General features: G+C 36.7%; 1 protein-coding gene across 1 annotated transcript in view; it reads right to left on the bottom strand.

Annotated features, from left to right (window-relative positions):
* Window positions 1–15,849, bottom strand: part of LOC102692365 (E3 ubiquitin-protein ligase Midline-1) — a 158,223-nt gene that overhangs the window by 124,253 nt on the left and 18,121 nt on the right. The gene's annotated exons all lie outside the window — the stretch shown is intronic.

Genomic DNA, 15,849 nt, shown 5'->3' with positions numbered 1-15,849 from the left:
AATGCTAACAAATATGAATTATTGACTGATATTATTGTGTTCCAAAATTCTTGAGGTCCAGAAAATATTCCACATTTTTGTGTTACAGAATTTTCATGTATCACTTCATGTATCATGTATCACTCTGCATCATTTTGTGAGTTATACCCAGGCTTTTTGTAAATGTTGCAGCCACACTCCTCCACAAATCATTGAATTTAGATTAAAAAAGCAAACAATCACGTTTCCACAGCTGTTTTGAGACTTGCAACAAGAATTTAGTGCCCTGTTTTTTTTGTTGTTTCATTTGAGCACTGATAATTGAGATCTGCCTGAAAATTCTCTTTCAGGATTATTGAGGTGCCAGTGCTTCAGACATCAAAGAACTACTTATCTCCAGGGCGGAGAGAAATAAAGGTCTAGAAGACCCTGCTGACACCAATTATTTGGGAGTGTGTGTTGCATATGATGATCATCAAATCCTCAAATCCCAAAGGCATATAGTGGCTCTGTTCTCTGTCACAGAATTAGGACAAAGTGCTGTTGATAAGAAGCGCCGAGCTAGTCCTCAATTTTTTCTCCTGTGTCAATACATTCAGATTCAAAGCTGAGGTATGCATTCAGAATTTAATTACAGTGATAATTATAATTATGTCTCATTAACCATGCTTGATAAGCAATACGAGTTAATTACAATCTAGCCTTACGTTTGGAGTGACCAACCTCGAGAAAGTTAATTACAATAATGTGAACAGGACTGTATACAGTACAGATGAACATTTTTTTAATTTACACAGTAGATTAATTAGTTCTTGGAATATTGGAGAAGCGTTCCATACAGGATACTAATTTAAGAATTGGAAAAGGTAGTGAAATGAACGGTTGGCTAAGAACAATCATTCTCCTTTCTAAGAGGTGTTGTAGGAACACAGTCTCAAGGGTGCTGAGCACAGAGATATTGTATGAGATTTGGCAGAGTGCTGTATACTGTAGATAATGTGTGTACAGTATATACTGGGTATCAAATAGAAACTTATAACATTACATATAACTGTAACGCTCACTATTGTCATAAGGAAAGGACAGTTGTCTTTATAAAACAGGTGCTCTGATATCACATCTGTGATGCATGCTTTACACAAAGTTACAGATACTGTCTCATTCCTCTTTGAACCCAGACAGGCAAGTGTCTGTGTATGGTTTTCTGAGCTCTAGGTAACACACATCATCCCAGCTCATCCCACAAAAGTGGAGATCAAGTCTGGAGAATAGGGCATCCATGACACACCTTTTACATCCTCATCTCACATGGAAGCCATCGTTATAGGAGCAGCACATGGATGCATTTTGTCCTCCAAGAATCCTGTCAAGTCAGGATGACTTGGAGGACTTGATTAATGTAATGCTGTGCAGTCAGTTTGCATGAATTCAGTGCGTATGGAGTTACAATGTAGTAACAATACACTCGTCATTGACCTTGGTGTGATGTTGTGAGTCATAGTCTCCTTGATTATGCTATAGTATTGATGGACTGTGGTTGCCCATAACATTTTGCTGGTTTAGAAATTACTGTCAATGAACAGTCCAGATGGTTATCAACAGTGTGTGGACCTAGTCCAGCCTAGTCCAGTGTCTGGAGTGGCCTAATCCAGGCATATTGGTTCCTTTTTACCTTTTTCTTCCTACATTTATACCAAATGTAAAATTAAACAGCTTCAATAACCTCATCAGCTGTGCCCAATCAACCCCTTCTCTAAGGAAATGATTTAGTACTTATGCCACAATCTGTTTTACTGGAGTGTATCATGGTCAGTCATGATCTGACCAAAATTACGCTAAATTAAAAAAAATAATAATTAAATCAATATCGAGAATCTCTGAATATGATTTTTTCTAAAAAAACCTACATGCAAAATAGAATGATATAGTTCTTTTGCTGCTTAGTCTCAATAATATGAATTTTTTTAGGCCCACTTTAAATCACAACTTCAACCAGCCTCTCAATAAAACATTGCAAATGTCTCTTGTTTTTAGATTGACAGAATTTCAGTTTTCTCAGTTGTGTCAAACATTCTGATTCACACTAAATAAATTATTGGATTAGTTAAAATGACAGAAAATTGTGATGCCTGTTCATCTAGCCAGGTGACTATTGAATTATGTTATAGACATAAATGGCAATGTACTGTAAAGGGACAGCAAGATAAGTCAGGATGGAAGCTCTGGTCTGAACTACATTTCCCAGAAAGCTGTGGGAGAAGACAGCTGATCAACTGGTGAGTTAAAAACCAGGAAGCAGAGGTTTCCAGAATTGTGCTTCTGGCATCTGGGGACATACTGTAGATCCACTGTATTACATTGCTACAGTGGGAGAAGGAGCTGAGAGAAGGATCGGTGGGAGAACCCTGTATGGAACCGGAATTGTTTGGGAGAAGTTGCAGAGAGAGGGTTTATGGGAGAAAACTCTTGGCTTAGCAGTTGAGCTGTCCAGTGTATTTAGTGAGCGAACAGAAATACAGTAAGATGCTCAAAGAGGAGGTAAGGCTCTGTTTGGTTTTTGTCAATTTCTGTGCCTGTGTGCTTAGAGAGGCCTATTAAGAGATTGCTTGCAATTGCTCACTAACCCCCAGGTGTGTTACAGTACAAGTTCTTTCTTCTCTTTTCAGCATAGAATAAACCTATTGCAGCCTACGCATGGTGACGCAGCTACCCACCTGAAAATATATGTATATGTTTATATATATATAAATATATGCTTATTGTTTCTTAATATTGCAATTACATGTGTCTTTTGGTTTCTTAGGTTTGGTTCTGATCTTTTAGGCTTGGGTCTTCAAAAAACAATGTAACAGGCTTTGAACACATGACTACCATAATCCCTACAAAGATGTCAGTTACAAGGTGCCCAGAAAGTAATTAAACATAGTTTTGATAAGGCATACTGTAAATCCTCAGGAATATAATCTACAGAAGAACTTGTGACACTGTTGTGCTAAAATTCAACTGGTGATACAGTATGCATGGTAATCATACAATCATGATCAAGTTATTAAATGTGATAGAAACATGTAAACATTCAAACTTTGCATGTAGATTTGCACCTCTAATCTGTTTGAATTTGTCTCTTATTATATACCAAAGTTCTAGAATCTACAGGGGTAGGGGAATCTCAAATCGCCTTTACACCATTGACCAAGTGACAGATGATCACTTCCATAGTACCAGATACTTGATGACTACAATCCATAAAACAGCTTCTAGATTCTGCTTATACAGTTAATGTATAAGATTAATTGCATATTAATAAAAACACCCTAATCCTAAACCATATCACCCTGCAACCCACTGAAGCTCAGCAGGTGTGAGCCTGGTCAGTAGCTGGATGAGAGACCTCATGGGAAAAACTAAGGTTGCTAGATGAGGTGTTAGTGGAGCCAGTAGGGGGCACTGTCCCTCTGATGAGATGTTAAAGGTCCTGACTCTCTGCGGTCATTAAAAATCCCAGGGTATTTCTTGAAAAGAGTGAGGGTGTTAGCCTGGCATCCTGGCCAAAATTTTACCCTGGCCTTTACCAATTATGGCCTCCTAATGATCCCCATCTTTGAACTTAGTGGAGGGGAACACCCATTACCTGTAAAGTGCTTTGAGTGGAGTGTCCAAAAAAGCTCTATATAAGTGTAAGGAATCATTATTAATTTATTGTCTGTTGGTACATTATTCATATCTAGAAGGCATATTCACAACCCCTAAGATAACTGTTGTCAAAATTATGAGAAAATAAAATGTCAGCTATGATTTATATTGAGAAGCTACAATGAATTGGCAATGCAAAATGCAATGAGATACAATAGTTTGTATTGTGACCAAAACCTTCCTTTTTTGTCTTGTCAGACCATAAAACCTTTTGCCACATGTTTGCAATATCACTTAGGTTGAGTCGTACAGTAGCAAACCCCAAGCCCCCCTTATGGAGGGATTGACATATACTGTAGCTGACTCATGGACATTTTCTCCCAACTCTGCCCCTGAACTCTGTGGCACTTCCAAAGTCATCGTTACATTCGCGATTGCATTCCTAACCAGTTTTGTCCTTGTCCGGCTGCTCAGTTTGGAGGGACAGCCTGACCACTGGCCCTTAAAAAGTAACCTGATCAAATTGGAAACGGTTTTCTGCCCTTCTCCTGGTCTGTGCCTTTGCACAACCTTTTCCAGGAGCTGCTTTGAAAGCTCCTTGGTATTCATGGTTGAATCTTTGTTTGAAATTTGCCATTGTACTGAGGGACTTCACAGAGATTTATTTAGAACCACTATCATTGCACAGAGACAGAGGGCAAACAACAAATTATGTAGCTAAATAAGGTAAAATGGGGCACCTAAATGAAAACAGGGTTGGCGTAGCACAGGGTTTGAAAACTTGTGCAGTCATAACTGTTCTATTTTTCTTTCATATTAAATATCTATATAATGATTTCTTATGCTTTGTATATGTGGTGTACTGTAGGTTCTGTAGAGTATATAAAATATTAATTTCTACTTCATAGTGTATCTTCAAGCTTTAAAGCAACAAAATGTGAAAACTATCCAAGAGTCTGAATACTTTTCCAAGGCACTTCTCAGTTTTAAATTCCCATTCGGTCCTCTTTTTCACATTTCACTGTTGATTCTGAAGATGCCCACTGGACTGACTGTAAATTTGGAATATTTGAACCAGGTCTCCTCCTAATCTTAATTTCTTTAAAAAAAAATATTTTTCAAACCAACTCTTCAAAATGCACTCTTTTTTCATTGACAGAGGATATCCTACCTATGGCTATAACCAAGGCCCATGTTATTGACAGGGCCTTCTCCCCAGCCAAAAATACCCCTCGGATCATCAACCCAATTACAGTAGGAAGTCCTGGACTAACACCCAAATTCCACTGGTGCTGCCCTACCACCCTTTCTATTTCCAGGACCATTGATGACAATTTCCCCATCTTACAGGATGACCCTTCCACTGGTACTCTCTTTCCTGACTGCCCCACCATCTCATATCACTGACCACCTAATCTGCGTAACCTTCCTGTTTACAGCTCCCTTGACTGCCCTCTGCAATCATCCACACCAGGCACTATACCCTGCAACGGGACTTGCTGCATCACCTCTAAATATATATCCAATACCACACACATTCAAGCGCCTCTGCATCTCTTGCAGAAAATGCCCAGTTCTTTACATTGGTGAGGCAGGAAGGAGACTGGCAGATTGTTTCAGGGAGCATGTCAGTGCTGTGAGGATCAAAGAGCTCTCCAAACTGATACAGTAGTTCCTCATGTCGCCCCTAATGCCAAGATCGGACTGATCTGTTGGCCTGTGTCCTCACAAAGACATCTGAAACCGAAATTATCCCCAAACTAGGATCAAACCTTCCCCCTCTCTACTGCGAAATCCTCTATGCATTTGCAGGTTTTGACTTCACACCTCTCCCCATCTTCTCCCCGTGTCCTGATACTCTTTCTCCCCTGCTCCCCTCCTTTTCTTAACTACCCTGTCTTTTGTTCTCTAGTTCTACACTCTCCCTCACTCCTAAAGAAGGTTCCACAGCTGAAATGTGTATCTCCCCCCCCCCTTTCAGCATGGAATAAACATTTACCTGTTCCTTTGCAGCCTACGCATGCTGATGTAGCTACCTACTCTAACGTCTTCAGTTAATTTATTGTTGTCTGCCAGTATAGGAAATTCATTGAAGACTAGGAATGTGCTGTACTTTTTCTACACGTATTTGTAGTTAATCTTTTCTGGACAGATTCCAGAGCAGCAATATATGTTTTTTAATGAGTTCCAAAGCATATTTCTTTGCAACAAGTATTCCAAAATTCTCAAGGACATTGGCAGTCAAGCCACTGGATTTCTTGAAAATCAAGAACAAACATTAACTAGAGGACATAGATGAAAACTAGGGGGAAGTACATTTTGGGCTGATTGGAAGACAAGGAAGGGTTGTTGGAAGTCTGGAAAAAGCTACCCAGCCATATTGTCTACGATAATTTATCAAGAAGCAATCAGAATAGCTCCTTAGATCCCTTAGTTACTGGAAACCAAACAAACTAGATGGATGACCTCTTATTGTAAGCTTTCTTATGTTTTCTCATGTTCATTGCCTGTTCATTAGCCTAGAGTTCAATCTGGAGACATTTTTGAAGTACTGGTATGAGCATGATTTTATAGTTACAAGCAGGAGTCATCACCCATCAGTTAAATGAAGATTAACGGAGCAGTGCATTAGTTCATCCAGTGGAGTGGTGTTTTAGTTTACAACCGTAAATGCATTGAGACCCTCCCAAGTTATTCAAGACAAATTACTTTTTATAAATATATTATACAATATAGAATTCCAATCAGTGACAAGTGAAATGAGCTTTTGTATTTTATTCTTTTTAGAAAACAGACCAACTTTACTACTTCAGTCGAAATATTTTTTTTACTTGGTGTTTTATTCTGTTTATAAGGATGTCTTGCAGAAAGCAGTGTTTCTATAGCAACAAATAAAATACAGTTAGTACCCCCTGATGTTCTCATATTGTAGAAAAAAAATCTAGAAAAAACATAGATTACTTCAAACATAAGTCCTTTGGAAAACATATATTACATATGTACATAAAATATGTTTACTGATTCAAATTTACAAATGCAAGCACATTACTTATTGAGAGTACTGTACATATTAAAGTAGCAAACATTTTAAATCAGAAGACATGATCAAAATAACTAATTGTAAGGAGTATAAATGAAAAACTCCTATACATGCATGTCAGATGTGAATTAACTAAGATGGGTACGAAACAAACGGGTTATACAGTTCCTGTAGCAGTAAACTACATCTATACAGTAAACTACAGGAACAGTGTGCCATCAATGCAGCTTATTAAATAAGCCTGCTCTAGCTACTGTAATAGTAAAAGACAGAAAGCTGTCCACTCAATCCCCAGTTCCAGTCTCTCACACACCTGCCATTTGTCTCCTGCTCTAATCAGGTTTTAGTCCCACCAAACACCAAATCTCAGGTCTGATAAGACATGTATCCTCTGTCTTTGTTTCCTCAAGAACTAACCATTACTTTAAAAAAACAGGTGCTTAGAACACCCTTATATAAACATGAGCTTCATATATCCAAGCATCATGTACACTCAATTTATTTCCATCAAACAAAAAACATGATAAGAAGCGCAAATTAAGACTAAATTATTTCACATTAAATTATACAATACATTGCATATGATATTACAGGTAGTATTCATTTACTGCCTTCCTAAAAACAAATATGGTGAATCTAGAATCTGTAATATGCCATCTGGTGAATTTTGGGGATTCACACATTGAAAGCAAGAAAACAAATTCAAGCACACTTTTTTGTTATAAATTCCTTTAATTGTACATTCAAACTGGAGGCTCAGTTTATTTACATTAAGTGTCCATAAACCCATTCCAAGAGAGTGTATCTCTCCTTTACACAGTGTAAACACATTCTGGTTATGACTCAAGCTGGTCTGCCCCAGCAAGCTGTTACAAACCACTTCAGCTGTCACAGGAACTCTATTAGTACCTTAGATGTTACAACTGATGTAGCATTGAAAGTGCACTGCATTGAAAGGACATACATACATCTATTTACGCAAAGAGTTGTGGGAGTACTGAAAAAGCAATCCAGCCCTGCAGTTGTAATGTACCTGAAATCTTGGTTTCTTTCAGGAGGCAACAAGATGAGATTCTTGGATCAAACAGATGCTTATAACTATCAAACAGGCTAGATAGGCCCAAAGGCCTCTTCTTATTTGTAACCTTTCGCATGTTGTAATGCCCAGAATAATGTCACAATCAGTGCTATGAGCTGCAGACACCTGGCTGGTATCGATGCTACTGGTGGCCATACAAGATATTGACTCTGTGATTTGAATTTCCAACCATGTTTGACTTTGCAGGGACATGGAACAAAGCATAGAACTTGCAAACGTGTGTGATTGAAGGGTATGCAAACTGTTTTAAAATTCTGAATTATTATGGACTTAGTTATTGTGTTGTACATCTTAGATCATTCCATTTGTTTTTTGGTGGCAAGATAAAAATTCCATGTATTTATGGGACTCAAGTAGTATAGTAGTATTTATTACTTACAGTATAAGTCGACAGGTTAATATTAATTCTCAAATTGCACACCAGTTGTGGGTTACTTCACTGAAGTATCTTAACGCATATCTGCATTATTCAAACAGGGTCCAGATGTACCAAAAAACTGGATCTGAAGCACAGTGTGATAATTGCATTGCAGTTTTGGTAAAACACCTCTTGGAACCGTAATATGTTCTGGCTGTAATTAGCGCAGTCATTGCAATTTGCCCTGTAATTAAGGTGTTCTACACAGATGACCAGGATTCTTGTAGGTAACAGCAAAGTGAGGAGATGGTGACATACAGGCCCTGTGGCTGTCGATCATTTCATTTTAAGGGTGCAATGTGTGAGGTGCTACACATTCACAGAGAAAAATACTATTATTTTAAAAAATATTGGCAGATATTAGTGTTTCTTATTAGCCAGACATTAGACATTAAAAAGAACAAAAAGTCATTAATATACTTAATATGCTAATATCATTTGTCATGTATTCATATACAGTACTGTACAATAAATGTACAGTAAGTAAATAGATGCTGTGATGCAGTATCAGTTATTCCACCTTGTACAGTACATACATTGTGGACAATAGAGCTGCAGTGTCCACTTCACATAAGCATATACTATACTATTTTCATTTTAATAATGGGCTGAAGGAATTGTTAAGAGATGCAACTTAAATGAAAAAAATATGTATTATCTTAATTAAGTCACTTTGTATTGAATTTCAATTATGCCAGCATATTTAAACTGAAATGTAAAATACACAAAATCCACTTGGTTAGGTACATACTACAGTATGGTTTACTATAAAACACATAGTATGTATTTTCTTAAATAAACGTGAATAACAAAATACTGACCATATAAAAATTAATCTTCTTCCATTCAGTAAATAAACTGTAAGAAACCAACGCACAAGACGCAGTAGATTTATAGCCAACCGCCATGAATCTTATACAAGAAAGAAAAAATCTTTCTGGCTTCAGATCTCAATACTGCTATAAAGTGTGAGCCACAAAAGAGATTCAGTGTTCCAAACTTATTATCTTTATTTAGTTGTTTTTTGAGCTTGTCTCTCATTTTGGCTAACCCCCCCCCCACTGAAAACCATAAAAAAATTACAGAAATCAAACTTAATTCATGCAGGATTTATGAAGGTTTGATAGCGTCATTAAAATTCAGTTCTGATACATGATCTCCATAAATGTAATCAAGCCTGGCATTTTACTATCTGCCATAAATGAGCCAAGAAAAGATAAAACACTCCTGCTCTTTTCATATATTTGCCAGCTACTGACACCCTGTAAATCTTACTTGTGTTTGTCTGCAAGTCAGAAACATTCAATCTTGTTTTTCTTTTCATATAGCTAAAAAAATGTCAAATGGAACTGTGCTGCTGTAGGCTGCCAAATTAAATTACCAAAGCGTTAGTTCATAACTTGCATGCTGCTGCATTATTTATTGTAACCTCAACAGTCCTGAAATGGTTCGGTCAGAGAAAAACAAAAGTAAGAGATTTCTAATGGCAAATAAGATCAAGTATGTCCAGATGCAAACAATCAAAGGCACCTGAAGAAAATATGTGCTAAGTTTTCATTCTTTAAAACACAATTTGAGAGAAATAAGTAAAAATAAAAAACTCATAGCAAAAAAATAGGTCTGATAAGTACATTTGGTGAGGAATGGTTCAAATAATGTGGAAAGACTTACTTATGCAAAAAATACCTGTGTTAAACAGGTATAGAAATATAGCATACTAAAACTGCAAATACTAACAAATATCAATTTTGTTTATTAATTTAATTAAAAATTGAATTAGAAAAATAATTAAATAATATTCAACAGCGACAGATATTTACTAGATTTTGTTGAAATTATTGAATAGTTCCCAGTACACTTTTTTCAGATTCTAAATGGAAGCAGGTGTTGTATACCTTCTGACTGTGATGGATTGCCAATATAGTTGCTGCATTCCACGCTGACAACATCAGCAAATAACAAAGTTATGTGCATATGCAGAATGTCTCTATGGGAATGCATCAGCCTAGAGAGAGATTTTAAAATGATTGGTAAGCATTGCCATATCTTTATCAAGTTTCATGTAAATTGCTATATAAAATCCTTTCAGCTATCCCAGCAGAGGAACTGTGACACCACAATGACCACCACTTATGCATTATTCGGTAATACAACATTTAAATGATGTGTATAGTTGTCCTACATTTCCTCATTTCCCCTGTTGGTTAGAATGTAAGTATGAAACCTTTTAAAAAGATGTTGTAAAACAAGATGGGATAAGCACAGGACTTTAAAATATAAAAATAAATTTCTGGCTTCTATAACTTTCTCTGCCTTCTTAAAAATAGGCAAACACTCAATTGTTCTGTTAAGAGTTACATTAGTCCATTAAATGAGATGGCCAAGAAATAACAGCACATTTATCACGCTGTAGAGCACTGAGACTGTAAAGACTCTGATTGTCAAAAAAGATTAAACCATCACAAAGACCATGCTGGTGTAAAAACTAGACATTTCCCTCTGCAGTCAAACACAAAGTATTTGTTGTCGTGCAGAATCTACTTCAAATTAGAAATGTGCTGTTTAATAAAAGAGAAAATCATTTTCTTATTTAAAAATTTAAGAAAAATGCAGAATTCAGGCCTGCCTATTTCCAGTAAGGGAGTTGGGCAGTCCAGAGGTACCCTGGCTCTGGTACCTCTCTACCCTAACACTTGAACACGTAATTGATAGGGATTGCACATATAGTATACAGTATTTATGAATAGCATACTGTATATACACACTATATATAATATTGTTGAACAAACCCCATTGTACAAACTGATATCCCGCATGCTGAATGAATGACCAGTAATCAGAGAGAGGGGCTCAGGAAGGGGCCACTCCTGGGAACCAGGATGACAGAGGCAACAGGTGGAGGCTTTGCAGAGTGGTGATAGTGGGGAAAGTCAAGGGCTGACACCGCACTGGTTGGACACCAGCAGGGATGAGATGGTGGTGGAAAACATGCCGATGTCAAACCAGGCTGTGAGCACGGGATGGGCACCAGAGGCACAAGGATGCCTTGTTGAACTTAGTGTGGACTGACAGCATACACTTGCAGTCATGGGGCAGAGTGAGTGTCTGCAATTAGGGGACTCCTATGGATAAAGCAGAAAGGAGGATCAGGGAAGTGGAAAAGACAAAAAAACAAAGATTGACTGGGGCCATACAGTAGGTGCAGTGGGTTGGACACCTGACCAGAAACAGAGAAAGGGAGGGAGAGGATTGAGTGGACATTGTTTGAGTGGAAAAGAAGAGGAGGAGTACAGATCAGGGGAAAAGGAAGCTACTGTGTATGTTTCAGAGTTCCAGGAAGTTCAGTGATCAGGAGAACTGGAAGAGCAGACATTATGGCAGGTGCAGGAAGCCTGTTGTTTTCCTCTGAGAGATTGAGGTTGAAGAGCTGCTTGTTCGAGATGGTGAGAAAACTACTTCTGTCCTGGCATGGAGGAGGTGAACAGTGGTCAGACTGCTGAGGGCAGCTTTGCAAGTAGAAAGCAAGCAGTAAGAGATGATGATGCAGAAGTCAAGCAAGGAATGTGGGAGAGGCCCAGGAGCAACAAAGGTAAGGTCTAGCAATGCCAAATATGTCGAAGAGAGACATCTGTTTCTAAATAGAGCAAATACTGAATGCAAGCAAAATTCACAAAAGGAAGCTTAGGAAGTGATATACATACAGTAGGAGAGTGGAAGCAGGTGAGATTAGGATCCGACCTTTCTCCCAGATTTCTTTTAGAAACGGAATAAAAACATTTCTCAGCAAAACAAAATCTTCCTAGTGCAATACCTAAAAAAGTGATCTACATAATAGTTGTAAGCTTTTTTTAAGTAAGAACGTGTGCTAAAACTTAAATTAAGTTACTTTATGAACATGACATACCTCTGATAAAAACCACGAAAGGACTTTTAATTTAGGAGGTAGATACTATATAGTGTAAGAAGTTCAGGGCTAGTGTAAAAGAATCAATATTACAACCTTTAATGTCACCAGGAAAAATGCAAGGTATTCATTTTGAAACACTTTTCCTTATTTTTCAGCAATTCTAAGTTACCATATTGAAAATATTTCTTTCTTTCAACATAAAGCATTTTCCATTCAGTTCTGCAAGGCATACATCTAACAAGCATTTTTTGTCTACTCAGTGAATACTACAGATGGTATTTTTTAAAAGCTTTAAATGTGCAATCCAATTGTGGTTCTTTCAGTCTAAAAATATTTTATTTTTTTAAGCCTACATCTGAAGTGGAATTTTTTTGCCACTGCATGTGGTTTCCTTTTTGGCTACAGACTTCATGTATGTGTGTGTGTTTCAGTCTCTGTGCGAAACCTTTTGCTCACAGGAGGAGGAGAAAATTGCATTAAGGGTATTTTACATAAATAACACTGCATTTCCAACCTGTAAAACCATTTTCCAACACACCCTTATCTTGAGATGTTAAATATGCTGCAAAAAACAAGTTAGAATCACATCAGGCAAAACAAATGCACATTCCAAACCCAAAGTATTTCAGACTTTACGCAGATATCAGATAACCAAAAATGGAAAGCCTGGTAATGCATGTTTTAAGCAGTCAACAGCTAGATGGGGAAATGTCATCTGCATAAAAATTACTTGTATTAATTTGTTGAGCATTTACATAATCTCCTTCATGACATATAGTAATAAGGTCCTCCCAAACAGGTGTATATTACTATGTAAATTACATTATCAAAGCTGATGAGCAATGAACCTCTGAGACATGCTGTAGCTGCCAAGTGAACATGCTCCCCATGTCAGATTATATTAGTTAAAGTAAACATCATAGCTCCCATCAACTTCATTTTCTAGTAGATTAGTGTATACTGTACAGTGTACTTACTGTAGTATGCTCCATATTTTACAAATACTGTAAGTATACAAAAGTACAGTACAGTATTTCTCTCTGAAACACTCTGACGTGGTCAGCAATCATTCCCAGAATGGAAAACACTGAACTGTTTCCCTTCTGCTTTAAAGAATACCTAGATTTTTTGTATTTGTTCAGTCTAAGACTTTAGGGTTTGATACGACAGTTGCTTAAAGAAAATGTCTGCAGAGTGAAGAGAGTGCCGATGAAGTCCAATCGCTCTGTGGCAATCCTGGACCCGACTGCCCAGAGTACCACAAACACACCCTACCGCAAGCTGCTGGGAGCTCCACATGAGCGAAGGAGAGAAACTCGGTGGGGAAAGCCCTTCAGTCTCCAGCCTCACCTCTCCTTACAACCTTGCGACAGTGCTCAAGTGCAATCTAGATCAGTGTCAATTTGAAACTACTGTAATATGCAGTTTTTTTTTTAAATGTATAATGCAAACTAGTTTTGGATTAAAAAATCCCGGTGCCGAAAAGTTGCTGAATTACTACAACTTTTCTTAGCACTTTACTAGCTAGAAGAAGAGGGAAGTACTTGAGGGAAAATGCCATCCGTCAATACATTTTATATTGCAAAAACAGGGCAAACTGTCTGATTATAAACTTTTTGAGTGAACCTAACAGACGTAGACACGTACAATAACAATAGTAACTATTGTTAACAATCTATTTCAGGTTCATGCAAAAAATTGAGCCGGTGATCTGCAAGCAAGCAATTTTGAGAATTAAAATTCAAGCAAAACTCTTGAGTATGGCTGATGGAGACAGATTAGCAAACTTATATCCACAATTACAAAAAAAAACCCATGAATATATAAACTTTGTTTCAAAAAGCTTTTCACGGTATAGTAAGTTTAATTAAATTTGCTATCCACAATGTTCAAAGACATAATAAAAAGTCATTTTTCTAATTTCCTTTTTTCTTGATTAAAATATGAAGATTGTACTCCGCAAAAATATTCAGTGTTGTTTTATAATGACAAATGCAAAAGTTTATCACTTAACCACCATTATTACAGAGTGCATAGAAAACACATTTCACAAAGAGATAACAAATAAGACATTTAGTAATTTGCTCTGATTTATTTTTCTCAAAAATGTAAAGGTCAGCAGAAATTTAAAATGATTACTAGGAAAAAAAGATTTATTGTATTTGTATTTTTGCGTGATGGACTAACTATGATGCCAGTTAACCGGTACTTTTTTCCTTTTAGAAGTAAATGTTAGGTAACTAACCATTCATATTTACAGAATGTTCTGAAGGCACTTCAGTCATATGTCATACCAATTCAAATGCCAATGAAAACGAATTGAGAAAGTATGCTGAAATGAAATCCTAAACATGTCATGCCTTGATTGACAGTGCCAGATTGACAAAACAAGCTTCATAGTGTAGCAAACAGTGTTCCTACACTCCCTTGTCTTCAAGTCTTCCAAATAATCTTACTCCTTTTATCCAACACAACAGTAGGTAATGTGCTGAATAACTTCCAAAGTGACTCTGCCTCAAGCCACATGGAAAAGAAACCACAAAGTTTTATATTGTTCTCTAAGCTGATTATTGGATCAATTCATTGTATCTCATCATGCTGCCATTTGCCCAGGGGTAGATCATATCATAATAGATAAAATTAACATTCTTTTAAATAATATAAGGAACCTTTGACAAAAACCAAGCTACATACCTCTCAGCTGCAGACTGCTTTTCAGATTTCAGATTTATTCTCACACTACCTGACTTGTAAAATGCTAATTATGCAAAAATTCAATAGAAGTCATGTGGGCTAGCTTTATGAAATAAGGATTCTAGACCTCAGTGTTAACTGAAAAAAAAAGTAAAGAAAAAAGTTTGAACATTTGAGATTAAAGGTTCACATACTTATAATCTTACCATATGTGAGTAGGTGTATCTCTAAATACAAGGTGTTAAAATCTACTTATGAAAATATCCATTCTGTCACAGTTAAAAACAAAGTTTGCTGAAAAATGTTGTCACCATCTGCTCTAGAGATCCTAAAGCCAATGCTGAAAGAAAACTAATATGTCTGCAGATTTGAGGAAAAAAACATGACAAACAAGTATGGAATATGACCACAAGTGATGTCTTAAGAATAACAGCTTACAATGAATGTAGTTATGTGGGATAATAACAGCTTTAAATCACATTCTTGGTTTCACTGAGCTAACAAGCTCTCACAGCTATGGTAATTTTGGAATATCATGAATGAGACTCTTAGCATAATGCAGACACACAAAATAAAAAGCACAAAAGTTGACATGAAGCACTTTCTTCTCTACTGCATTATTACTTGAAATGACACAGTGGCCAAGAAATGTAGATTTTACCATCATTTTTAGATTATAATATATGAACACCTTATTTGGTGCACCCTTTAAGCAAAGCATTGCTAACAAAAATGCCTTTCATAAAATGTTTTTATAAAAGTTGTATTAAATCTTTCCCTTGTATAACCGACACCTCTCACACAGAATGCAATCATGTAACACCAAGACAGAGCAGAAACTCCATTTTAAAGGAATGTGTTGGCATCTTTATAAACATCCCAGCATTCTGTGCATAACAAAATTCCTTTACTGTTGGGTTTAAATTGCTTTAAAACATGTGGTGCACATTAGAACCTGAAAATTATAGTGTATCTAATATGTTATTTTGTGCATTAAATTTCTCAAACTACTTGTTTTGGAGACCAGAATTTCACATTAGCACTTTACTCAAAAATAGATTGTTGAAAAGCATGCAGTA

The sequence above is a fragment of the Lepisosteus oculatus genome, chromosome 15, assembly GCF_040954835.1.
Source record: "Lepisosteus oculatus isolate fLepOcu1 chromosome 15, fLepOcu1.hap2, whole genome shotgun sequence".
Lineage (NCBI taxonomy): Eukaryota > Metazoa > Chordata > Actinopteri > Semionotiformes > Lepisosteidae > Lepisosteus > Lepisosteus oculatus.
Note: the sequence above shows the minus strand (reverse complement) of the source record. Positions and strands in the feature narration are given on the sequence as shown.